We start from the raw sequence: 26996 nt of genomic DNA, 5'->3' as shown, positions 1-26996 counted from the left end.
CGGACCGGGGGAGGCCATCCTGACCTCAAAGAGCTCAGTGACCTGGAGCAGCGTGTGGAGCGCATTATGGCAGGCCGGCTGATTGGCCCCGTCGCCAGTGGAGATGCCGACCCTGTTCTGGACAGCAATGGTAAGGTCATCACCTTTTTCACCTCTCTCTTTCCACTTGTGCCTCACACCAGCATCCTTTGCCACTATCGAACCAATGCAGTGCATAGCAGCACTCATGCCTCCCTTGCTGCCGCCCTGTCCTCACTCTAAAGCAACTCTTGTGCCTCCCTGCTTTCAGATGCTGAATCGCCAGGTGAGGAGGCGGGCCCTCAAGCTGCCACTGTCAGTGATTCTGATTTCGAGGAGGAGGAAGAGGAAGCTGGCCCATCAGTGCCACCCTCAGCCGAGGCAGCCCATGGCCATGATGGGGACACGTCTTCCCTGGAGGGGAGCAGGGGGGAAGGGTCTGAGGAGAGTGAAGCTCCGGGGCCCAGCGGGCTGCAGCAACGCGGGAGGGGTGGGGAAACTTGGCGGCCTTCTCCCCGGAGGGTGAATGCGGCCTCCAGTCCTGCTACAGTGAGCGCAGAGGAGGTGCGGCTCCTTGGTGAAATGGGTGCCCAGGCTGAGCGCAGGCACACTGAGCTCATGGCTGCAGTGGCAAGGATGCCTGAATCCATAGAGTCACTGGCAAGGAGTGCTCAGGAATTCGGGGCAGCACAGGCAAGGAGTCTGCAAGAATTCAGTGCTGCACAGGCAAGGAGTCTACAGGACTTCGCGGCAGCACAGGCGGCTTCCAGCCAAGTGCTCAGTCATGGCGTGCATTCACTGGCTGGTCTGATGCAGACACAGATCAGGGCCACACTGGCACTAACTGCTGCCACCCTCGCTGGATCGACCAGGCATCGCCGGGGCCCTTGCCGCGCCGCAGCAGCCCAGCAGTCTGTGCTTCAGCAGTTTGCTGCACATGCTGCAGTGCTGGCCCGTGCGTGTGCCACTGTATCAGCTGACCAGGGAGTGCCTGTGCCCTGTCAGGTTGGCAGCATTCCTGCAGCCAATACTGTCACTCCTCCACTGCAGCTGCCACCACCCGTAGGACAGAATGCTGCCGCCCAAGCAGAGTTGGAGCAGTCAGCAGCCGGGCCCTCCAGGCCCAGAGCTGGTCCAGGCCGTCCCCCAAGGGCATCTGCTGTCTCACCATCTGAGCCTCAGCAGCCTTCCCCCAGCCTTGCTGCAGCCACTGGGGTCCCATTGAGGAGGAGCTGCAGGGCGGGAAGGGGCCACTCGCGGAAGCGAGGCGGATCACCCTCGCAGGGGAAAAAGTAGAAGGTGTGGCCAAATGTTTTTTTATATATGAAGGCCGAGAATGTTTTTTTTATATATGAAGGCCGAGACTGTTGTGTTTGTTTTTTATGAAGGCCGAGACTGTTGTATTTGTTTTTTATATGAAGGCCAAGGATCATGGTCATTTTTGTTTAACTGTTTTTTTCATTTTCTGAAGGTTGTGAGAGCCAGTTATGTCTCTGACTGTTTTTTGGGGGGTTTATCTGAATTAGTTTTTCATGCGGGAAGGGCACAGAGTTTGCACAGTAAAGAATTTTCTTTAATCACATTGTCCATGTTTGTACTTTGAACTATTTGTTGCCTTGACCGGCTGAGGGCTTGCGGAGCGGCTCCATTCATGTTCTTTCATTGGCACAAGGCATTCCCTGAGAGGGGGCCTAGAACCGAGTTGCAATAAGCCGCCGATGGACAGCCCTTGCACTTTGTGCCTCCCTCCCATCTTGGTGCTCCTCCTCCTCCTCCTCCTCCTCTTCCTCCTCCTCCTCCTCCTCCTCTGGTGGTCCTCCAATGTCTGCTGGCAGTGGCTGAGTCCTGCGGATAGCCAGGTTGTGCAGCATGCAGCACACTACAACGAAATGGGAGACTCGCTCAGGCGAGTACTGTAGGGCTCCTCCGGAACGATCCAGACAGCGGAACTGTTGCTTGAGCACGCCGATTGTGTGCTCAATGATGTTCCTGGTAGCTTGATGGCTGTCATTGTATCACTCTTCAGCAGTGGTGCTGGGCGCACGGAGCGGGGTCATCAGCCAGGTGCTCAAAGGATAGCCTTTGTCCCCGAGAAGCCATCCTCGTGGGTGAGCCTGGCCTTCGAAAATGTCTGCCACAGAAGTCTGGCGCAGGATGAAGGCATCATGGCTGCTGCCTGGAAAGCGGGCATTGACAGCTAGTATGAGCTGCCTGTGGTCACACACCAACTGGACGTTGAGCGAATGGTAGCCCTTCCGGTTGCGGTAATCCTCGGCATTCTGTAGAGGTGCCCGCAAAGCCACATGCGTACAGTCAATGGCACCCTGGGCCATGGGGAAGCCCGCTATTCCTCCAAATTCCATTGCACGCTCTTGCTGCTTGTCCAGGGTCATGGGGAAGGAGATGAACTGACGTCTCCTTCTGAAAAGGGCATTGGTCACCTGGCGGATGCAGCAATGTACCGCGAACTGGGAGATGTTGGCAATGTCCCCAGTAGTGGATTGGAAGGAGCCGGTGGCATAGAAGTTGAGAGCCACCGTCACCTTCACTGCCACCGACAGAGACGTCCTGCTCCTCAGCTGTGGCTGCAGATCTCTGCGAAGCAGGTGGCAGATCTCAGTGACCACCTCCCTTCTGAATCGCAGCCTCCGAACACACTGCTCCTCAGACATGTTCAGATATGAGAACTGCTGGCGGTATACCCTGGGTGGGTAAGGCCTCCTGTGCTGACGCCTGTTGGCCCTTCTCCGTCTGGCCATGACTGGCACTCTCTCACGGCGTCTCTGAGCCCTTTGAATGCAATGCAGTAAGCCAACGTTTCCACCCATTGCAGCCCCCATTATATGTGGCGACTCAAGGCTATGGCACTGAAAGATAAATCCAAATGCAAAGCTCTGGCCTGAAGCCAGAAGTACCTGTGCGAGCACTCAGTCAAACCAGAAAGCTGCCTCCCTTTGTCTCTCTCCAAATATCTGTCTCTCACACAGGATTGGCACAAAATGGCTGCCACTTATAATGCAGGAGGAGTCCCCTTTAAATAGCGCCCCCCACACCCCGCAGCGACTGGGAACCGTTCCTGTAGTGTCCGTGTGTAGATAAAGACACTGAAGACAGGAGTTGGTTCATAGGTATTTACTAAGCAAGTCTGGGGGGGGTTTCTAAAGGATATACACAATACACAGGCTTATATAGCCCAAGTGGCAATTACCGGCATTACGCACACCTGGGGCTCTTAAAGGCACATACACCATAATTGCTCTTAAAGGCACATACACCACAGTTCCCCTCTACCAGTCGCTGGGGGCGCCAGGCGCACAGAAGGGCGGCGCCACTGAAGTTCCGGTTCAGGGCGCACCAAGGGCGTTGCACCATGAAATGACGTCAGGATCTGCGCGCGCAGCTGAGTGGGCGCTGCGGTTTTGCGCCGCCGCTAAATCTTGAGTGAAGTTCGTGAGAGGCGCAGATCGCGCCGCGCCCGGGCACTAGCCACTTAGTGCCCCACTTCTCCTCCTAAGGCGCTAGCGGCTGGCGCTAACAACTGAATTCCTAGGCCATTGTGTCACCACAAGTGCGCCCCACTACTGGCATGGACAGCACATCTGGTGTCTGGTGAGTGACAGCAGTTTCTGTTTTAATCCCGAGGCAGAAGTTCAAGTGCCCCAGGAACGGATTGTACCCATCCCTGAACCCTCAACTGTTCACCTCACTGTCAGGGAAAACATTACCAACCTGCAAAATTACGTAACACATTTCGGCTATGAAATTCCCCCTCTACCTGAACATCTTACCACCCTATTAAAAGCAGTGGTCATCTCACAGAAACATTCCTATACTTTAGAACAGAAGACAGTTGAGATAGGGGCCAAGATCTTGAATACTGTAGTTCCACCCTGGTGGGACATTTTTGAAAATATAGAGGTCCCTTCTTGGATTCGAATGGCTTCACATATTTTAGTGGTTTGCCAGCTCGGTATAGTTTTCTACTTGTTGTGCAGAAAGTGCAAGGGAAGGGACAGGATGCTCCGCTCTCAACATGAGGGAGCAAGGCACAAAAATAAAAATAAAGTTTACAACCAGGTATAAAACAAACCTTAACCGTTATTAAAAATAAAGTTTGATGAGTGTGTGTGCCATTATTCATCCTATGTGTGTGTAATTTTTCCAAGTGGTACAGGGGTGTTGGACCCCCTCCGTGCTTGGATGTGGATGTAATCGAATTTTTTGTACCTTGTATATCTGTTAAACACTACACCTAAAGGGGAACAGGAGAGTGTTTTGTTTTTGGGTTTTAGTTTAAATAATACAGGGGAAGGTTGGTTCCCAGGGATCAGAAATGTGCTCACCCAGTATGACACTATAGTATTTAAAGTATCACGGGGGGTGTGTAAGGTTTGCAAAATTCTACAGATTCCCCCAAACCAAGAGGAGAAGAGATTTTTGGACTGTTTAAAAGAATATTGGGCCAAAAGGGGCTTAAAGTCAAAACCCCAGGATTTTGGCTATTTTAAAAAGGCATGTCCATGCCTGTGGAAGGCTGCGACAAAGGAGTTGGGATTGGCCCCTGTAAGACAAACAGTTTGAGTATTGGCAAAGGCCAGATTGTCTGGGAATGTTCTGGACCGTCTCAGTCATTCCACATAAATGACAATAGGCCTGCGGAAGGACAGTTCCCGCCAAAAATTACAGAGCCATCAAGAACATGAATAATACAGTACATGCCACTGATCAACAAAAGGGACCCTGACCCCAGCAGTCAAAGACAATCGAACAACAGTTTAAACCACTCAGAGAGAGATCCAAAACCACTTCACACACTTAAACCAATTTCAAAACAATCCCAAAACTAGTTAAAAATCAATTAAAAATAGATGGGACCAAGTCAAAACTCGATAAAGAATTTAAAAACTATTAAAGTTAACGAGCTCGCCAAAATTAACATTGAGCCAGAGAAGATTTGGCAGGCAGATAGGCAAGGCCTCAAAACAGTATAATTGAGGCCTGCTTTTACACAGAAAACAGTTCAGGCAGTTCATCCAGCAGTTCATTCACGGTTCATCCAGATACAGACCGTCTGTAAGGAACATTCGAAAGACGCATCAGCCTCGGGACAATTCAATCGACAGAAGGAGAACGGAGAGGAATCGCGGCAACCAAGGGCCCCAAGAAACAAACAACCAACAATATTACCAACAACTCGGTAATATTGGGCCACCGCGACCAACAAGAAACCAACCTGGAAGAAACCGAAGATTCGCAAGTTTGTTTCCACTCTACAAGCTATCCTGACTTAACCCTGGGTAAGATTTGATGAAAAAGACTATAAAACCTGTACCTAAACAAAGGTAATTGGGAACTTACCCGATAGATCCAATACGCACCCGACCGCATCAGCGGACACGCGAAGACTGAAAACCCAATGCAGGTGAAGTCTTCCACCACGTCTGGGGTACGGCAGGCACCAACCACCACACAAAGAGAACCCCGAAATCGCGAACCTCTACAACTGACAAGAAAGTCGTTTGGTGAGCATTTCCCTGGTCCTCTGGAATCCAACCTAGTTAGTGTAGTGGGATTGAGAGGGGTGAAGTATTTTGTCTATTGTCATTCTCCCTCGCATATTCCAAACTGTTCCCCCATTTAGAATAATAAGAATATTGCGTTGTGTATATTTTCCTGTCTCAAATGAAAATCCAAGTTTTTTTCACCAACTCTGTTGCAATTTCATTACAACCCCCAAATAAGTCCAACGTCTAGAACCAAGGGAGTGGGAGCGATTCGAACCGCTCAGGGAGTCAGAGGCGAAGCTGACCACACACACCACCCCTTACACTGTTAAACACACAGTCAGTGCTGAGACACTCAGTCCTGTTACACACAGTCAGTGCTGGGACACCCAGTCCTGTTACAAACACACAGTCAGTGCTGGGACACTCAGTCCTGTTATACACACACAGTCAGTGCTGGGACACTCAGTCCTGTTACACACACACAGTCAGTGCTGGGACACTCAGTCCTGTTACAAACACACAGTCAGTGCTGGGACACTCAGTCCTGTTACACACACACCGTCGGTACTGGGACACTCAGTCCTGTTATACACACAGTCAGTGCTGGGACACTCAGTCCTGTTAAACACACAGTCAGTATTGGGACACTCAGTCCTGTTACACACAGTCAGTGCTGGGACACTCAGTCCTGTTATACACACAGTCAGTGCGGTGACACTCAGTCCTGTTATACACACAGTCAGTGCAGGCACACTCAGTCCTGTTACACACACAGTCAGTGCTGGGACCTCAGTCCTGTTATACACATAAGTCAGTGCAGGGACACTCACTCCTGTTATACACACAGTCAGTGCAGGAACACTCAGTCCTGTTACACACACAAAGTCAGTGCAGGGACATTCAGTCCTGTTATACACAAAGACAGTGCAGGGACACTCAGTCCTGTTATACACAGTCAGTGCTGGGATACTTAGTCTTGTTATCCACACCGTCAGTGCTGAGACACTCCGTCCTGTTATACACACAGTCAGTGCTGTGACACTCAGTCCTGTTATACACACAGTCAGTAATGCGACACTCAGTCCTGTTACAGACACACCGTCAGTGCTGGGACACTCAGCCCTGTTACACACAGTCAGTGCTGGGACACTCAGTCCTGTTATACACACAGTCAGTGCTGTGACACTCAGTCCTGTTACACACACAGTCAGTAATGCGACACTCTGTCCTGTGACACATACACAGTCAGTGCTGGGACACTCAGTCCTGTTACACACGTCAGTGCTGGGACAGTCAGTCCTGTTAAACACACAGTCAGTATTGGGACACTCAGTCCTGTTACACACAGTCAGTGCTGGGACACTCAGTCCTGTTATACACACAGTCAGTGCTGTGACACTCAGTCCTGTTACACACACAGTCAGTTCTGGGACACTCAGTCCTACTACACACACACACAGTCAGTGCTGGGACACTCAGTCCTGTTATACACACAGTCAGTGCTGGGACACTCAGTTCTGTTATACACACAGTCAGTGCTGGGACACTCAGTCCTGTTACACACACAATCAGTTCTGGGACACCCAGTCCTGTTATACACACAGTCAGTGTTGGGACACTCAGTCCTGTTATACACACAGTCAGTAATGCGACACTCTGTCCTGTTACACACACACAGTCAGTGCTGGGACACTCAGTCCTGTTACACACAGTCAGTGCTGGGAGTCCTGTTCCACACAGTCAGTGCTGGGACACTCAGTCCTGTTACACACACAGTCAGTGCTGGGACACTCAGTCCTGTTACACACAGTCAGCGCTGGGACACTCAGTCCTGTTACACACACAGTCAGCGCTGGGACACTCAGTCCTGTTACACACACAGTCAGTGCTGGGACACTCAGTCCTGTTATACACACAGTCAGTGCTGGGACACTCAGTCCTGTTACACACAGTCAGTGCTGGGACACTCAGTCCTGTTACACACACACAGAGTCAGTGCTGGGACACTCATTCCTGTTATACACACAGTCGGTACTGGGACACTCAGTCCTGTTATACACACAGTCAGTGCAGGGACACTCAGTCCTGTTAAACTCACAGTCAGTATTGGGACACTCAGTCCTGTTACACACAGTCAGTGCTGGGAAACTCAGTCCTGTTATACACACAGTCAGTGCTGTGGCACTCAGTCCTGTCATACACACAGTTGGTGCTGGGACACTCAGTCCTTTTACACACACACTCAGTGCTGGGACACTCAGTCCTGTTACACACACACAGTCAGTAATGCGACACTCTGTCCTGTTACACACACACAGTCAGTGCTGGGACACTCAGTCCTGTTACACACACAGTCAGTAATGCGACTCTCTGTCCTGTTACACACACACAGTCAGTGCTGGGACACTCAGTCCTGTTACACACACACAGTCAGTGATGCAACACTCAGTCCTGTTACACACATACAGTCAGTGCTGGGACACTCAGTCCTGTTATACACACAGTCAGTGCTGTGACACTTGTAGTGTATGTACCTTTAAGGGGAGAACTACTTTTTACAGCTCCTGTATACTGTAGTACCGGCAGTGACCACACCTGTATATAAACCCTGAGTATGGATCTGTACTGTTAGTTTTAGAGTAACCCTCATCCAGTAAACACCTGTTGATTGTTCCTCTGCAGTCTCTGTCTATTTCTAGAAGGACACCATACATCAAGATTCACGGATTTAACATTGGCGACGAGGCGATTCGAACCTACCTGCAAATCTGCAGAGGAAGGCCGATTCCAGAGAAACGGGTGTCGACCATCCGGCGGAGACTCCAGCGAGGCGAGCTGGCAACAGGTACGGCGCAGAGCCTTCCCGCACAGCGGCAGCTAGAGCCAACCGACGGCACAGGAAAAGGCCGAGCAGCGTCGACGAGAGCAGAGAGAGAGGGTAAAGCGCACAGGGCGCAGCCGGGGTTCAGGACCGAGCGGCGTCAATGAGAGAGGCGCGCAGGAAAACGCGCAGAGCGCGGCCGGTGTTCAAGGGCTGAGCAGCGTCCACGGGGGAGGAAAGGAAAGCGCGGGAGACGCCATTTGAGACGCAGCGGAGAAGAAGGGAGTGCGCGGGAGACGCCATTTTTGAGCCGCAGCGGAGAAGAAGGGAGAGCGCGGGAGACGCCATTTTTAGCCAGTCTAACCACACCCAGGGATGCCGAAGAGTGGCAGTGTCACAGCGTTCGACAATGAAGTCGAAGATTGGGCGACATATGTAGAATGCATAGAAGTGTACTGCACGGTGAATGAAGTGCCAGATGCCAGGAAAGCACTGGTATTGTTGAATTCCATGGGTGCAAAAACGTATGGCTTACTGCGAAACCTAGTAACCCCAGAGAAGCCAGTGGAAAAGGATTTTGAAAGCATAGTGGCAATCCTACAGGACCACTTAAACCCCACACCACTGCTGATAGCAGAAAGATTTAAGTTTCACAAAAGGAACCAGCATAAAGACGAAAGTAATGCTGAGTATTTAATGGAACTGCGCAAGTTATCGAAACACTGCCAGTTTGGAACGGGACTAGCAGATACTTTAAGGGACAAGTTTGTGTGTGGGCTTCAAAGTGAAGGAACCCAGAAACGGCTCCTATCAGAAAAGGATCTTACGCTGGACAAGGCTTTCAGCATGGCAGTATCACACGAAGCAGCCGCACGGGGCGCTGCAGTGATACAACGGAGACCGCAAGAATATGGCACAAATGAAATGTCATATGGAGCAGTGAAGTGTTATCGCTGCGGCAAAACAACACACGACCAGAAGGATTGTTGGTTCAAGGACCAAGTGTGTAGACAGTGTGGAAAAGTAGGACACATAGCAAGAGTCTGCAGGTCCGAAAAGGAAACCAGCAGCAAGAAATCTCCACAGGAGAAGTACAAAAAGGTACGTAAGGTGACGGAGAGTAGTTCAGACGAACAGAAAAGTGATACAGACTCCGGAAGCAAGGAGCTGGGTTGTCTGAAACTACATAATGTAATCAAAATGGAGGATCACCAATCTATCTGGGTCACGCTCAAGATAGACGGAGTCCAAGTGAAAATGGAATTGGACACAGGATCAGCCCTAACAGTCACAAACCGAAGGGACTACAAGCGACTATTCTCACATATACCCTTGAGAGATACAGAGATTGTCTTGAAGACGGACACGGGGCAAAAAGTCTACCCCAAAGGAAAAATAAGGGTGAACGTTATATATAACGGCAAGGAAACTCCGAAAATGGACCTATATGTATTGCCAGATGGAAGACCACCATTACGAGGACGTGAATGGATCCGGAAGATACAGTTAGATTGGCATTCCATACAAGCACTGACTGTAGATGCCAAAAAGGATGATGACGTCACACCTGGACGACTGTCAAAAATGCTAACTGACGCACAAGAAGTGTTCCAGGAGGGACTCGGAACACTAAAAGGCATAACAGCGATGATCAAAATAGAGGAAAATGCAAGCCCAAAGTTTTTTAAGGCCAGACCGGTGCCTTATGCGATCCGCCCGGCCGTCGAAGCAGAGCTGGAAGTTTTGGAACGTTCAGGAGTACTGTCCAAAGTGGACTGGAGCGAGTGGGCTACACCCATCGTTCCTGTAATGAAGAGGTCGTTGAGTAATACGCCTGGGGAACCAAAGAAGGTTCGCATCTGTGGGGACTTTAAGGTGACAGTGAACCCAGTCCTTCACACTGTACAATATCCGCTTCCGCGGATTGAAGATATTTTTGCCTCGCTATCTGGAGGGAAACGCTTCACTAAGATTGATCTGGCCCAGGCGTACCTGCAAATGGAGGTAGAAGAAGCCTCGAAACAGTACCTCACGATCAACACTCATAAAGGTCTCTACCAATACAACCGGCTGGTGTTTGGGGTAGCATCAGCTCCGGCTATTTGGCAAAGGGCAATGGATCAAGTCCTGCAAGGGATTCCAGGGACCCAGTGTTATTTCGACGACATCCTGGTCACGGGCGAAAATGACAGTGATCACCTCGCCAACCTAGAGCAGGTGCTCACTAGATTGAAGGAATATGGGCTCCGAGCTAATCGCCACAAATGCGAGTTTTTCCAGAAGCAGATCTCGTATTGTGGCCACGTTATTGATGAAGAGGGGTTACATAAGTCCCCTGAAAAGATTGAGGCAGTAGTCAAGGCTCCAACACCGGAAAATGTGTCACAACTGAGGTCGTTCCTCGGGCTGGTGAACTACTACCATAAGTTCTTGCCGAATTTGTCTACAGTACTGCACCCACTGAACACCCTACTGCAAACGGGGGTACCATGGAAGTGGAATGACGAATGTAAACGAGCTTTCCAGAAGTGCAAAGAATTGATCACATCAAAAGAGGTGTTGGCTCATTTCAACCCAGCAGTACCAATTCGGTTGGCGTGTGATGCAACACCCTATGATATTGGAGCGGTGCTGTCGCACAAATTCCCGGACGGCGCAGAGAGGCCAGTAGCCTTTGCGTCTCGGTCACTAACCTTAGCCGAGCGTAACTACGCCCAGATTCACAGGGAGGCCCTCAGCCTAGTGTGGGGAGTGAAAAAGTTCAACCACTATCTGCACGGGCAGAAGTTCACCTTGCTGACTGACCACCAACCACTTGTCTCCATCTTTAATCCAAAGAAGGGCGTTCCGGTGATGACTGCGCAACGGCTACAAAAATGGTCCCTTTTTCTAGGGGCGCACCAATATGAAATAGAGTATAAGGGCATGAAACAGCATGGAAACGCTGATGGGCTATCACGCCTGCCACTGCCTACGGCGGAGGAAGCACCAGCAGTGGACCCTGTCGAAATATTTTATTCGACTATAATTGAATGCTTGCCAGTAACTAACGCGGATATAGAGGAGGAGACCCGAAATGACCCGACACTGTCTCGGGTATATGACTTGACGGTGAAGGGATGGCCAACACATGGCGACTCACTGTTGCCAGCATTCTCATCCAGAAGAGAACAGCTGTCAGTATGCCAGGGGACCTTGATGTGTGGATCCCGAGTGGTAATTCCACCCAAGTTAAGGGAGAGAGTGCTCAATGAGCTTCACGAAGGCCATCTGGGAGGGGTGAAAATGAAAAGCCTTGCTAGGGCGTATGTGTGGTGGCCGGGGATCGATCAGCAAATCGAGGACCTGACAAAGAGCTGCTCAGGATGCCAGAAGGTCCAAAATGCACCACCACATGCCCCTCTACACCCATGGCAGTGGCCCTCCTCTCCATGGCAACGGGTGCATATTGATTTTGCTGGTCCATTCATGGACTCAATGTTTTTAATAGCCATGGATGCACACTCAAAATGGCCTGAGGTGATCAAAATGTCCTCCACCACCACGGAGAAAACGATTGCAGTCCTACGGACCATATTTGCCAGGAACGGCTTGCCAGAGCAGATTTGCTCTGATAATGGACCACAGTTTGTGTCCGAAGAGTTTCGGAAATTTATGAAAAGGAATGGGGTAAGGGATTACACATCCGCCCCGTATCATTCAGCCACAAATGGATTGGCTGAGAGGTTCGTACAAACCTTTAAAAAGGCAGTAAGTGCCGTGTGCGATGACGACATTCCACTGCAGCATAAGGTGGACAATTTCCTGTTAGCCTACAGAAATGCGACACATGCAGTCACCAACCAGACCCCGGCCATGATGTTCTTGAACCGAAGGTTGAGATCTCGTCTGGATTTGCTCAGACCAAATGTACGAAGAGATGATGAGAATAAGCAATTCCAGCACATCAATGAGAAGCCGACAGGGAGCTTAAATGTAGGGCAACCAGTCTTGGCCCGCGACTACCGAACAGAGAAATGGCAACCAGGAACGATATGCACACAGCAGGGGCCACTAATGTACACAGTGGATGTTGGGGAGAACAATGTGAGACACCATGTCGACCAGATCCTAGAGTCACAGGAACGAGTCAACCACATGTCTCGCGTACCTGGCGATGAACCCGATATACAGGTAGCATCTACCCCAGAAACAGTAGCATCGGAAGCTGATGAACCAACCGACGACAGGGGGCCAGAATAGCCTCCGCACCAAGAGCAAGACACTCAGGAAAGGCGTTATCCAGAAAGGATCAGGAAGCCGCCCCAAAGACTGAATTTATAAATGGAATATTTTCAGTTAATGTTGCATGTTAAAAGTGTTAATTGTTAAATGAATGTTATGGTACTGTTAATCTAAAAAAGGAGGAATTGCAGTGTATGTACCTTTAAGGGGAGAACTACTTTTTACAGCACCTGTATACTGTAGTCCCGGCAGTGACCACAGCTGTATATAAAACCTGAGTAGGGATCTGTACTGTAAGTTTTAGAGTAACCCTCGTCCAGTAAACACCTGTTGATTGTTCATCTGCAGTCTCTGTCTATTTCTAGAAGGACACCATACATCAAGATTCACGGATTTAACAACACTCAGTCCTGTTATACACACAGTCAGTGCTGGGACACTCAGTCCTGTTACACACACAGTCAGTGCTGGGACCTCAGTCCTGTTACACACACAGTCAGTGCTGGGACACTCAGTCCTGTTATACACACAGTCAGTGCTGGGACACTCAGTCCTGTTATACACACAGTCAGTGCTGGGACACTCAGTCCTGTTACACACACAGTCAGTGCAGGAACACTCAGTCCTGTTACACACACACAGTCAGTGCTGGGACAGTCAGTCCTGTTACACACACAATCTGTGCTGGGACACTCAGTCCTGTTATACACACAGTCAGTGCTGGGAAACTCAGTCCTGTTATACACACAGTCAGTGCTGGGACACTCAGTCCTGTTACACACACACAGTCAGTGCTGGGACACTCAGTCCTGTTATACACACACAGTCAGTGCTGGGACACTCAGTCCCGTTACACACACACAGTCAGTGCTGGGACACTCAGTCCTGTTACACACACAGTCAGTGCTGGGACACTCAGTCCTGTTATACACACAGTCAGTGCAGGAACACTCAGTCCTGTTACACACACAGTCAGTGCTGGGACACTCAGTCCTGTTAAACACAAAGTCAGTGCAGGGACACTCAGTCCTGTTATACACACAGTCAGTGCTGGGACACTCAGTCCTGTTACACACACAATCAGTGCTGGGAAACTCAGTCCTGTTACACACACAGTCAGTGCTGGGACACTCAGTCCTGTTACACACACAGTCAGTGCTGGGACACTCAGTCCTGTTATACACACAGCCAGTGCTGGGACACTCAGTCCTGTTATACACACAGTCAGTGCTGGGACACTCAGTCCTGTTACACACACAGTCAGTGCTGGGACACTCAGTCCTGTTATACACACAGTCAGTGCTGGGACACTCAGTCCTGTTACACACACAGTCAGTGCTGGGACACTCAGTCCTGTTACACACAAAGTCAGTGCGGGGACACTCAGTCCTTTAACACACACAGTCAGTGCAGGAACACTCAGTCCTGTTACACACACAGTCAGTGCTGGGACACTCAGTCCTGTTACACACACAGTCAGTGCTGGGACACTCATTCCTGTTACACACACGGTCAGTGCTGGGACACTCAGTCCTGTTACACACACAGTCAGTGCTGGGACACTCAGTCCTGTTATACACACAGTCAGTGCTGGGACACTCAGTCCTGTTACACACACAGTCAGTGCTGGGACACTCAGTCCTGTTACACACACAGTCAGTGCTGGGACACTCAGTCCTGTTATACACACAGTCAGTTGTGGGACACTCAGTCCTGTTACACACACAGTCAGTGCTGGGACACTCAGTCCTGTTACACACACAGTCAGTGCTGGGACAGTCAGTCCTATTACATACACAGTCAGTGCTGGGACACTCAGTCCTGTTACACACACAGTCAGTGCTGGGACACTCAGTCCTGTTACACACACAGTCAGTGCTGGGACACTCAGTCCTGTTACACACACAGTCAGTGCAGGAACACTCAGCCCTGTTAAACACAAAGTCAGTGCTGGGACACGCAGTCCTGTTACACACACAGTCAGTGCTGGGACACTCAGTCCTGTTACACACACAGTCAGTGCTGGGACACTCAGTCCTGTTACACACACAGTCAGTGCTGGGACACTCAGTCCTGTTACACACACAGTCAGTGCTGGGACACTCAGTCCTATTACATACACAGTCAGTGCTGGGACACTCAGTCCTGTTACACACACAGTCAGTGCTGGGACACTCAGTCCTGTTACACACACAGTCAGTGCTGGGACACTCAGTCCTGTTACACACACAGTCAGTGCTGGGACACTCAGTCCTGTTACACACACAGTCAGTATTGGGACACTCAGTCCTGTTACACACAGTCAGTGCTGGGACACTCAGTCCTTTAACACACACAGTCAGTGCAGGAACACTCAGTCCTGTTATACACACAGTCAGTGCTGGGACCTCAGTCCTGTTAAACACAAAGTCAGTGCAGGGACACTCAGTCCTGTTACACACACAGTCAGTGCTGGGACCTCAGTCCTGTTACACACACACAGTCAGTGCTGGGACACTCAGTCCTGTTACACACACACAGTCAGTGCTGGGACACTCAGTCCTGTTATACACACAGTCAGTGCTGTGGCACTCAGTCCTGTTATACACACAGTCAGTAATGCGACACTCTGTCCTGTTACACACAGTCAGTGCTGTGACACTCAGTCCTGTTATACACACAGTCAGTCCTGGGACACTCAGTCCTGTTACACACACACCGTCAGTGCTGGGACACTCAGTCCTGTTACACACCGTCAGTGCTGGGACACTCAGTCCTGTTTTACACACAGTCAGTGCAGGGACACTCAGTCCTGTTACACACACACTGTCAGTGCTGGGACACTCAGTCCTGTTATACACACAGTCAGTAATGCGACACTCTGTCCTGTTACACACAGTCAGTGCTGTGACACTCAGTCCTGTTGTACACACAGTCAATGCTGGGACAGTCAGTCCTGTTAAACACACAGTCAGTATTGGGACACTCAGTCCTGTTACACACAGTCAGTGCTGGGCCACTCAGTCCTGTTAAACACACAGTCAGTATTGGGACATTCAGTCCTGTTACACACAAAGTCAGTGCAGAGACACTCAGTCCTGTTACACACACACTGTCAGTGCTGGGACACTCAGTCCTGTTATGCACACAGTCAGTGCTGGGACACTCAGTCCTGTTACACACACAGTCAGTGCTGGGACACTCAGTCCTTTTACACACAGTCAGTGCTGGGACACTCAGTCCTGTTACACACACAGTCAGCGATGGGACAGTCAATCCTGCTATACACACACAGTCAGTGCTGGGACACGCAGTCCTGTTACACAAGTAGTCAGTGCTGGGACACTCAGTCCTTTATGCACGCAGTCAGTGCTGGGAGACACAGTCCTTTTACACACACAGTTAGTGCTGGGACACACAGTCCTGTTACAGACACACAGTCAGTGCTGGGACACTCAGTCCTGTTACACACACACAGTTAGTAATGCAACACTCAGTCCTGTTACACATACACAATCAATGCTGGGACACTCAGTCCTGTTGCACACATAGTCAGTAATGCGACACTCAGTCCTGTTCCACACACATAGTCAGTGCTGGGACACTCAGTCCTGTTACACATACACAATCAATGCTGGGACACTCAGTCCTGTTACACACACACAGTCAGTGCTGGGACACTCAGTCCTATTCTACCCACAGTCAGTGCCGGGACACTCAGTCCTGTTACATACAAACAGTCTGTGCTCGGACACACAGTCCTGTTACACTCACACAGTCAGTGCTTGGACAGTCAGTCCTGTTAGATACACACAGTCAGTGCTGGGACACTCAGTCCTGTTACACACACCCAGTCAGTGCTGGGACACTCAGTCCTATTCTACCCACAGTCAGTGCTGGGATACTCAGTCCTGTTACACACACTGTCAGTGCTGGGACACTCAGTACTGTTATACACACATGTAAGAAGTCACACAACACCAGGTTATAGTCCAACAGTTTTATTTGAAATCACAAGCTTTCGGAGCACTGCTCCTTCGTCAGGTGAGGGGGAGAGATGCCTATAGACACAGATTATGTAGTCAGAGAATAATGCCAGATGATTACAGGTAATCTTTCTAACTGCCATTTATCACACCTCGGCAGAGAGATAATCACAGCAATCAAAGGTGCGAATGGTGTCCCAACAGGTCAGTCAGGAAAACATTACATCAAAGAACAATGAGGTGGGGTCACAAGGGGTAAAATGTTGCAGATGCTGTGGTCTGTATGAAAAACAAAAAACAGACAAAAAAACATTTTCTTTGCTGGAAATCACAGCAGGACCGTCCGCATCTGTGTAGAGAGAACAAGTCAAGGACGACTCGAGTCTGGATGACCCTATGTCAGGTAAGGTTACATGTAGCATGACATGAACCCAAGATCCCAGTTGAGGCCGTCCTCATGAGTGTGGAACTTGGCTATCAGTTTCTGCTCTACGATTTTGCATTGTCGTGTGTCTCAAAGGCCCCCTTGGAGAATGCTTACCCGAAGATCGGAGGCTGAATGTCCTTGACTGCTGAAGTGTTTCCCGACTGGGAAGGAACACTCCGGCCTGGTGATTGTTGGGTGGTGTCCGTTCATCCGTTGTCGCAGTGTCTGCATGGTCTCGCCGATGTACCATGCTCCGGGCATCCTTTCCTGCAACGTATGAGGTAGACAACGTTGGCCGAGTCACATGAGTATGTACCATGTACCTGGTGGGTGGTGTCCTCCCGTGTGATGATGGTATCTGTGTTGATGATCTGGCATGTCTTGCAGATGTTGCCGTGGCAGGGTCGTGTGGTGTCGTGGTCGCTGTTCTCCTGAAAGCTGGGTAATTTGCTGCGAACGATGGTCTGTTTGAGGTTAGGTGGCTGTTTGAAGGCGAGTAGTGGAGTCGTGGGGATGGCCTACACGAGGTGTTCGTTGCCATCGATGACATGTTGAAGGCTGCGAAGAACATGGCGTAGTTTCTCCGCTCCGGGGAAGTACTGGACGACGAAGTGTGCTCTGTTGGTTCTGTCCCGTGTTTGTCTTCTGAGGATGTCTATGCGATTTTTTGCTGTGGCCCGTCGGAACTGTCGATCGACGAGTCGAGCATCATATCCCATGTTTACGAGGGCGTCTTTCAGCGTCTGTAGGTGTCCATCGCGTTCCTCCTCGTCTGAGCAGATCCTGTGTATTCACAGGGCTTGTCCATAGGGGATGCCTTCTTTAACATGGTTAGGGTGGAAGCTGGAGAAGTGGAGTATCCTGAGGTTGTCCATGGGCTTGCGGGAGAGTGAAGTGCTGAGGTGTCCGTCTTTGATGGAGGTTCGTGTGTCCAAGAATGAAACCGATTCTGAGGATTAGTCCAGGGTGAGTTTGATGGTGGGACAGAACCAACAGAGTACCCTTCGTCGTCCAGTACTTCCCCGGAGCGGAGAAACTACGCCATGTTCTTCGCAGCCTTCAACATGTCATCGATGACGATGAACACCTCGCTAAGGCCATTCCCATGCCTCCACTACTCGCCTTCAAACAGCCGCCTAACCTCAAACAGACCATCGTTCGCAGCAATTTACCCAGCTTTCAGGAGAACAGCGACCACGACACCACACGACCTTGCCACGGCAACCTCTGCAAGACATGCCAGATCATCAACACAGATACCATCATCACACGTGAGGACACCACCCACCAGGTACATGGTACATACTCATGTGACTCGGCCAACGCTGTCTACCTCATACTTTGCAGGATAGGATGCCCCGGGGCATGGTACATTGGCGACACCATGCAGACACTGCGACAACGGATGAACGGACACCGCGCAACAGTCGCCAGGCAGGAGTGTTCCCTCCCAGTCGGGGAACACTTCAGCAGTCAAGGACATTCAGCCTCCGATCTTCGGGTAAGCATTCTCCAAGGCGACCTTCGAGACACACGACAACGCAAAATCATAGAGCAGAAACTGATAGCCAAGTTCCGCACTCATTAGGACGTCTTCAACCGGGATCTTGGGTTCATGTCACGCTACATGTAACCCCACCTGACGTAGGGTCATCCAGACTCGAGTCGTCCTTGGCTTGTTCTCTCTGCACAGATGCGGCCGGACCTGCTGTAATTTACAGCAAAGAAAATGTTTTTTTGTCTGTTTTTTGTTTTTCATACAGACCCCAGCATCTGCAACATTTTACCTCTTCTGACCCCACCTCATTGTTCTTTGATGTAATGTTTTCCTCACTGACCTGTTTGGACACCATTCACACCTTCGATTTCTGTGATTATCTCTCTACTGAGGTGTGATAAATGGCAGTTAGAAAGATTACTTGTAATCATCTGGCATTATTCTCTGACTATATAATCTGTGTCTATACGCATCTCTCCAATTCACCTGATGAAGGAGCAGCGCTCCGAAAGATTGTGATTTCAAATAAAACTGTTAGACTATAACCTGGTGTTGTGTGACTTCTTACATTTGTCCACCCCAGTCCAACACTGGCATCTCCACACCATGTTATACACACAGTCAGTGCTGGGACACCCAGTCCTCTTACACTCACAGTCAGTGCTGGGACACTCAGTCCTGTTACACACACTGTCAGCGCTGGGATACTCAATCCTGTTATACACACATAATCAGTGCTGGGACACGCAGCCCTCTAACACACATAGTCAGTGCTGGGGCACTCAATCCTGTTACACACACAGTCTGTGCTGGGACACACAGTCCTGTTACACACACACAGTCTGTGCTGGGACACTCAGTACTGTTATACACACAGTTAGTGCTGGGACACTCAGTCCTGTTATAAACACAGTCAGCGCTGGGACACTCAGTCTTGTTACACACACAGTCAGTGCTGGGACACTCAGTCCTGTTACACACACAGTCAGTAATGCGACACTCAGTCCTGTTACACACACACAGTCAGTGCTGGGACACTCAGTCCTGTTACACGCACACAGTCAGTGCTGGGACACTCAGTCCTGTTATGCACATAGTCAGTGCTGGGACACTCAGTCCTGTTATACACACAGTCAGTGCTGGGACACTCAGTCCTGTTACACACACAGTCAGTGCTGGGACACTCAGTCCTGTTATACACACAGTCAGTGCAGGGACACTCAGTCCTGTTATACACACAGTCAGTGCTGGGACACTCAGTCCTGCTACACACTCAGTCAGTGCTGGGACACTCAGTCCTGTTATGCACACAGTCAGTGCTGGGACACTAAGTCCTGTTATACACACAGTCAGTGCAGGGAGACTCAGTCCTGTTACACACACAGTCAGTGCTGGGACACTCAGTCCTGTTATACACACAGTCAGTGCTGGGACACTCAGTCCTGTTACACACACAGTCAGTGCTGGGACACTCAGTCCTGTTATACACACAGTCAGTGCAGGGAGGCTCAGTCCTGTTACACACACAGTCAGTGCTGGAACACTAAGTCCTGTTACACACACTGTCAGTGCAGGGACACTCAGTCCTGTTATACACACAGTCAGTGCTGGGACACTCAGTATTGTTATAGACACATTCAGTGCTGGGACACTCAGTCCTGTTCAACACACACACAGTCAGTGCAGGGCCACTCAGTCCTGTTATACACACAGTCAGTGCTGGGACACTCAGTCCTATTCTACACACAGTCAATGCTGGGACACTCAGTCCTGTTAAGCACACATAGTCAGTCCTGGGACACTCAGTCCTGTTACACACACAGTCAGTGCTGCAACACTCAGTCCTGTTACGCACACAGTCAGTGCTGGGACACTGAGTCCTGTTACACCCACAGTCAGTGCTGGGACACTCAGTCCTTTTACACACAGTCAATGCACGGACACTCAGTCCTGTTACACACACAGTCAGTGCTGGGACACTCAGTCCTGTTATACACACAGTCAGTGCTGGGACACTCAGTCCTTTTACACACAGTCAGGGCTGGGACACTCAGTCCTGTTACACACACAGTCAGTGCTGGGACACTCAGTCCTGTTACACACACTGTCAGTGCTGGGACACTGAGTCCTGTTATACACACAGTCAGTGCTGGGACACTCAGTCCTGTTATACACACAGTCAGTGCTGGGACACTCAGTCCTGTTACACACACAGTCAGTGCTGGGACACTCAGTCCTGTTATACACACAGTCAGTGCTGGGACACTCAGTCCTGTTATACACACAGTCAGTGCTGTGACACTCAGTCCTGTTATACACACAGTCAGTGGTGGGACACTCAGTCCTGTTATACACGCAGTCAGTGCTGGGACACTAAGTCCTGTTATACACACAGTCAGTGCTGGGACACTCAGTCCTGTTACACACTCAGACAGTGCTGTGACACTCAGTCCTGTGAAACACACAGTCAGTGCTGGGACACTCAGTCCTGTTACACACACAGTCAGTGCTGGGACACTCAGCCCTGTTATACACACAATCATTCCTGGGACACTCAGTCCTGTTATACACACAGTCAGTGCTGGGACACTCAGTCCTGTTATACACACAGTCAGTGCTGGGACACTCAGTCCTGTTATACACACAGTCAGTGCTGGGACACTCAGTCCTGTTACACACACAGTCAGTGTTGGGACACTCAGTTCTGTTATACAAACAGTCAGTGCTGTGACACAAAGTCCTGTTATACACACACAGTCAGTGCTGGGACACTCAGTCCTGTTACACACACAGTCAGTGCTGGGACACTCAGTCCTGTTATATACACACAGTCAGTGCTGGGACACTCAGTCCTGTGACACACACTGTCAGTGCTGGGACACTCAGTCCTGTTACACACACAGTCAGTGCTGGGACACTCAGTCCTGTTATATACACACAGTCAGTGCTGGGACACTCAGTCCTGTTACACACACAGTCAGTGCTGGGACACTCAGTCCTGTTATGCACACAGTCAGTGCTGGGACACTCAGTCCTGTTATACACACAGTCAGTGCTGTGACACTCAGTCCTGTTATACACTCAGTCAGTGCTGGGACACTCAGTCCTGTTACACACACAGTCAGTGCTGGGACACTCAGTCCTGTTATACACACAATCATTCCTGGGACACTCAGTCCTGTTATACACACAGTCAGTGCTGGGACACTCAGTCCTGTTATACACACAGTCAGTGCTGGGACACTCAGTCCTGTTATACACACAGTCAGTGCTGGGACACTCAGTTCTGTTATACAAACAGTCAGTGCTGGGACACTCAGTCCTGTTACACACACTGTCAGTGCTGGGACACTCAGTCCTGTTACACACACAGTCAGTGCTGGGACACTCAGGCCTGTTATGCACACAGTCAGTGCTGGGACACTCAGTTCTGTTATACACACAGTCAGTGCTGGGAAACTCAGTCCTGTTACACACACATTCAGTGCTGGGACACTCAGTTCTGTTATACACAGAGTCAGTGCTGGGACACTCAGTCCTGTTACACACACAGTCAGTGCTGGGACACTCAGTCCTGTTACACACACTGTCAGTGCTGGGACACTCAGTCCTGTTACACACACAGTCAGTGCTGGGACACTCAGTTCTGTTATACACACAGTCAGTGCTGGGACACTCAGTCCTGTTATATACACAGTCAGTGCTGGGACACTCAGTTCTGTTATACAAACAGTCAGTGGTGCGACACTCAGTCCTGTTATACACACAGTCAGTGCTGCGACACTCAGTCCTGTTATACACACAGTCAGTGCTGCGACACTCAGTCCTGTTATACACACATTCAGTGCTGCGACACTCAGTCCTGTTACACACACACATTCAGTGCTGGGACACTCAGTCCTGTTATACACATAGTCAGTGCTGGGACACTCAGTCCTGTTATACACACAGTCAGTGCTGGGTCACTCAGTCCTCTTATACACACAGTCAGTGCTGGGTCACTCAGTCCTGTTACACACACACATTCAGTGCTGGGACACTCAGTCCTGCTACACAAACAGTCAGTGCTGGGACACTCAGTCCTGTTACACACACTGTCAGTGCTGGGACACTCAGTCCTGTTACACACACAGTCAGTGCTGGGACACTCAGTTCTGTTATACACACAGTCAGTGCTGGGACACTCAGTCCTGTTATATACACAGTCAGTGCTGGGACACTCAGTTCTGTTATACAAACAGTCAGTGCTGCGACACTCAGTCCTGTTACACACACAGTCAGTGCTGGGACACTCAGTCCTGTTACACACACTGTCAGTGCTGGGACACTCAGTCCTGTTACACACACAGTCAGTGCTGGGACACTCAGTTCTGTTATACACACAGTCAGTGCTGGGACACTCAGTCCTGTTATATACACAGTCAGTGCTGGGACACTCAGTTCTGTTATACAAACAGTCAGTGCTGCGACACTCAGTCCTGTTATACACACAGTCAGTGCTGCGACACTCAGTCCTGTTATACACACAGTCAGTGCTGCGACACTCAGTCCTGTTATACACACATTCAGTGCTGCGACACTCAGTCCTGTTACACACACACATTCAGTGCTGGGACACTCAGTCCTGTTATACACACAGTCAGTGCTGGGACACTCAGTCCTGTTATACACACAGTCAGTGCTGGGTCACTCAGTCCTGTTACACACACACATTCAGTGCTGGGACACTCAGTCCTGTTATACACAAAGTCAGTGCTGGGACACTCAGTCCTGTTATACACACAGTCAGTGCTGTGACACTCAGTCCTGTTATACACACAGTCAGTGGTGGGACACTCAGTCCTGTTATACACACAGTCAGTGCTGGGACACTCAGTCCTGTTATATACACACAGTCAGTGCTGGGACACTCAGTCCTGTTACACACACAGTCAGTGCTGGGACACTAAGTCCTGTTATACACACAGTCAGTGCTGGGACACTCAGTCCTGTTACACACTCAGTCAGTGCTGTGACACTCAGTCCTGTTATACACACAGTCAGTGCTGGGACACTCAGTCCTGTTATACACACAGTCAGTGCTGTGACACTCAGTCCTGTTATACACACAGTCAGTGCTGGGACACTCAGTCCTGTTACACACACAGTCAGTGCTGGGACACTCAGTCCTGTTATACACACAATCATTCCTGGGACACTCAGTCCTGTTATACACACAGTCAGTGCTGGGACACTCAGTCCTGTTGTACACACAGTCAGTGCTGGGACACTCAGTCCTGTTATACACACAGTCAGTGCTGGGACACTCAGTCCTGTTACACACACAGTCAGTGTTGGGACACTCAGTTCTGTTATACAAACAGTCAGTGCTGTGACACTAAGTCCTGTTATACACACACAGTCAGTGCTGGGAGACTCAGTCCTGTTACACACACAGTCAGTGCTGGGACACTCAGTCCTGTTGTATACACACAGTCAGTGCTGGGACACTCAGTCCTGTTACACACACAGTCAGTGCTGGGACACTCAGTCCTGTTATACACACAGTCAGTGCTGGGACACTCAGTCCTGTTATACACACAGTCAGTGCTGTGACACTCAGTCCTGTTATACACTCAGTCAGTGCTGGGACACTCAGTCCTGTTATACACTCAGTCAGTGCTGGGACACTCAGTCCTGTTATACAAACAGTCAGTGCTGGGACACTCAGTCCTGTTACACACACTGTCAGTGCTGGGACACTCAGTCCTGTTACACACACAGTCAGTGCTGGGACACTCAGGCCTGTTATACACACAGTCAGTGCTGGGACACTCAGTTCTGTTATACACACAGTCAGTGCTGGGACACTCAGTCCTGTTACACACACAGTCAGTGCTGGGACACTCAGTTCTGTTATACACAGAGTCAGTGCTGGGACACTCAGTCCTGTTACACACACAGTCAGTGCTGGGACACTCAGTCCTGTTACACACACTGTCAGTGCTGGGACACTCAGTCCTGTTATACACACAGTCAGTGCTGGGACACTCAGTCCTGTTACACACACAGTCAGTGTTGGGACACTCAGTTCTGTTATACAAACAGTCAGTGCTGTGACACTAAGTCCTGTTATACACACACAGTCAGTGCTGGGACATTCAGTCCTGTTACACACACAGTCAGTGCTGGGACACTCAGTCCTGTTATATACACACAGTCAGTGCTGGGACACTCAGTCCTGTTACACACACTGTCAGTGCTGGGACACTCAGTCCTGTTACACACACAGTCAGTGCTGGGACACTCAGTCCTGTTATATACACACAGTCAGTGCTGGGACACTCAGTCCTGTTACACACACAGTCAGTGCTGGGACACTCAGTCCTGTTATACACACAGTCAGTGCTGGGACACTCAGTCCTGTTATACACACAGTCAGTGCTGTGACACTCAGTCCTGTTATACACTCAGTCAGTGCTGGGACACTCAGTCCTGTTATACACTCAGTCAGTGCTGGGACACTCAGTCCTGTTATACAAACAGTCAGTGCTGGGACACTCAGTCCTGTTACACACACTGTCAGTGCTGGGACACTCAGTCCTGTTACACACACAGTCAGTGCTGGGACACTCAGGCCTGTTATACACACAGTCAGTGCTGGGACACTCAGTTCTGTTATACACACAGTCAGTGCTGGGACACTCAGTCCTGTTACACACACAGTCAGTGCTGGGACAGTCAGTTCTGTTATACACAGAGTCAGTGCTGGGACACTCAGTCCTGTTACACACACAGTCAGTGCTGGGACACTCAGTCCTGTTACACACACTGTCAGTGCTGGGACACTCAGTCCTGTTACACACACAGTCAGTGCTGGGACACTCAGTCCTGTTACACACACAGTCAGTGCTGGGACACTCAGTCCTGTTACACACACTGTCAGTGCTGGGACACTCAGTCCTGTTACACACACAGTCAGTGCTGGGACACTCAGTTCTGTTATACACACAGTCAGTGCTGGGACACTCAGTCCTGTTATATACACAGTCAGTGCTGGGACACTCAGTTCTGTTATACAAACAGTCAGTGCTGCGACACTCAGTCCTGTTATACACACAGTCAGTGCTGCGACACTCAGTCCTGTTATACACACAGTCAGTGCTGCGACACTCAGTCCTGTTATACACACATTCAGTGCTGCGACACTCAGTCCTGTTACACACACACATTCAGTGCTGGGACACTCAGTCCTGTTATACACAAAGTCAGTGCTGGGACACTCAGTCCTGTTATACACACAGTCAGTGCTGTGACACTCAGTCCTGTTATACACACAGTCAGTGGTGGGACACTCAGTCCTGTTATACACACAGTCAGTGCTGGGACACTCAGTCCTGTTATATACACACAGTCAGTGCTGGGACACTCAGTCCTGTTACACACACAGTCAGTGCTGGGACACTAAGTCCTGTTATACACACAGTCAGTGCTGGGACACTCAGTCCTGTTACACACTCAGTCAGTGCTGTGACACTCAGTCCTGTTATACACACAGTCAGTGCTGGGACACTCAGTCCTGTTATACACACAGTCAGTGCTGTGACACTCAGTCCTGTTATACACACAGTCAGTGCTGGGACACTCAGTCCTGTTACACACACAGTCAGTGCTGGGACACTCAGTCCTGTTATACACACAATCATTCCTGGGACACTCAGTCCTGTTATACACACAGTCAGTGCTGGGACACTCAGTCCTGTTGTACACACAGTCAGTGCTGGGACACTCAGTCCTGTTATACACACAGTCAGTGCTGGGACACTCAGTCCTGTTACACACACAGTCAGTGTTGGGACACTCAGTTCTGTTATACAAACAGTCAGTGCTGTGACACTAAGTCCTGTTATACACACACAGTCAGTGCTGGGAGACTCAGTCCTGTTACACACACAGTCAGTGCTGGGACACTCAGTCCTGTTGTATACACACAGTCAGTGCTGGGACACTCAGTCCTGTTACACACACAGTCAGTGCTGGGACACTCAGTCCTGTTATACACACAGTCAGTGCTGGGACACTCAGTCCTGTTATACACACAGTCAGTGCTGTGACACTCAGTCCTGTTATACACTCAGTCAGTGCTGGGACACTCAGTCCTGTTATACACTCAGTCAGTGCTGGGACACTCAGTCCTGTTATACAAACAGTCAGTGCTGGGACACTCAGTCCTGTTACACACACTGTCAGTGCTGGGACACTCAGTCCTGTTACACACACAGTCAGTGCTGGGACACTCAGGCCTGTTATACACACAGTCAGTGCTGGGACACTCAGTTCTGTTATACACACAGTCAGTGCTGGGACACTCAGTCCTGTTACACACACAGTCAGTGCTGGGACACTCAGTTCTGTTATACACAGAGTCAGTGCTGGGACACTCAGTCCTGTTACACACACAGTCAGTGCTGGGACACTCAGTCCTGTTACACACACTGTCAGTGCTGGGACACTCAGTCCTGTTATACACACAGTCAGTGCTGGGACACTCAGTCCT

General features: G+C 50.1%; 1 protein-coding gene across 1 annotated transcript in view; it reads right to left on the bottom strand.

Annotated features, from left to right (window-relative positions):
- gsc (goosecoid) overlaps positions 1-26996 on the bottom strand; it is a 234610-nt gene that overhangs the window by 102885 nt on the left and 104729 nt on the right. The gene's annotated exons all lie outside the window — the stretch shown is intronic.

Source organism: Somniosus microcephalus, chromosome 12, assembly GCF_052327205.1.
Source record: "Somniosus microcephalus isolate GS21.2 chromosome 12, FLI_Smic_1.0, whole genome shotgun sequence".
NCBI lineage: Eukaryota > Metazoa > Chordata > Chondrichthyes > Squaliformes > Somniosidae > Somniosus > Somniosus microcephalus.
This window is presented reverse-complemented; position numbering and strand designations above follow the sequence as displayed.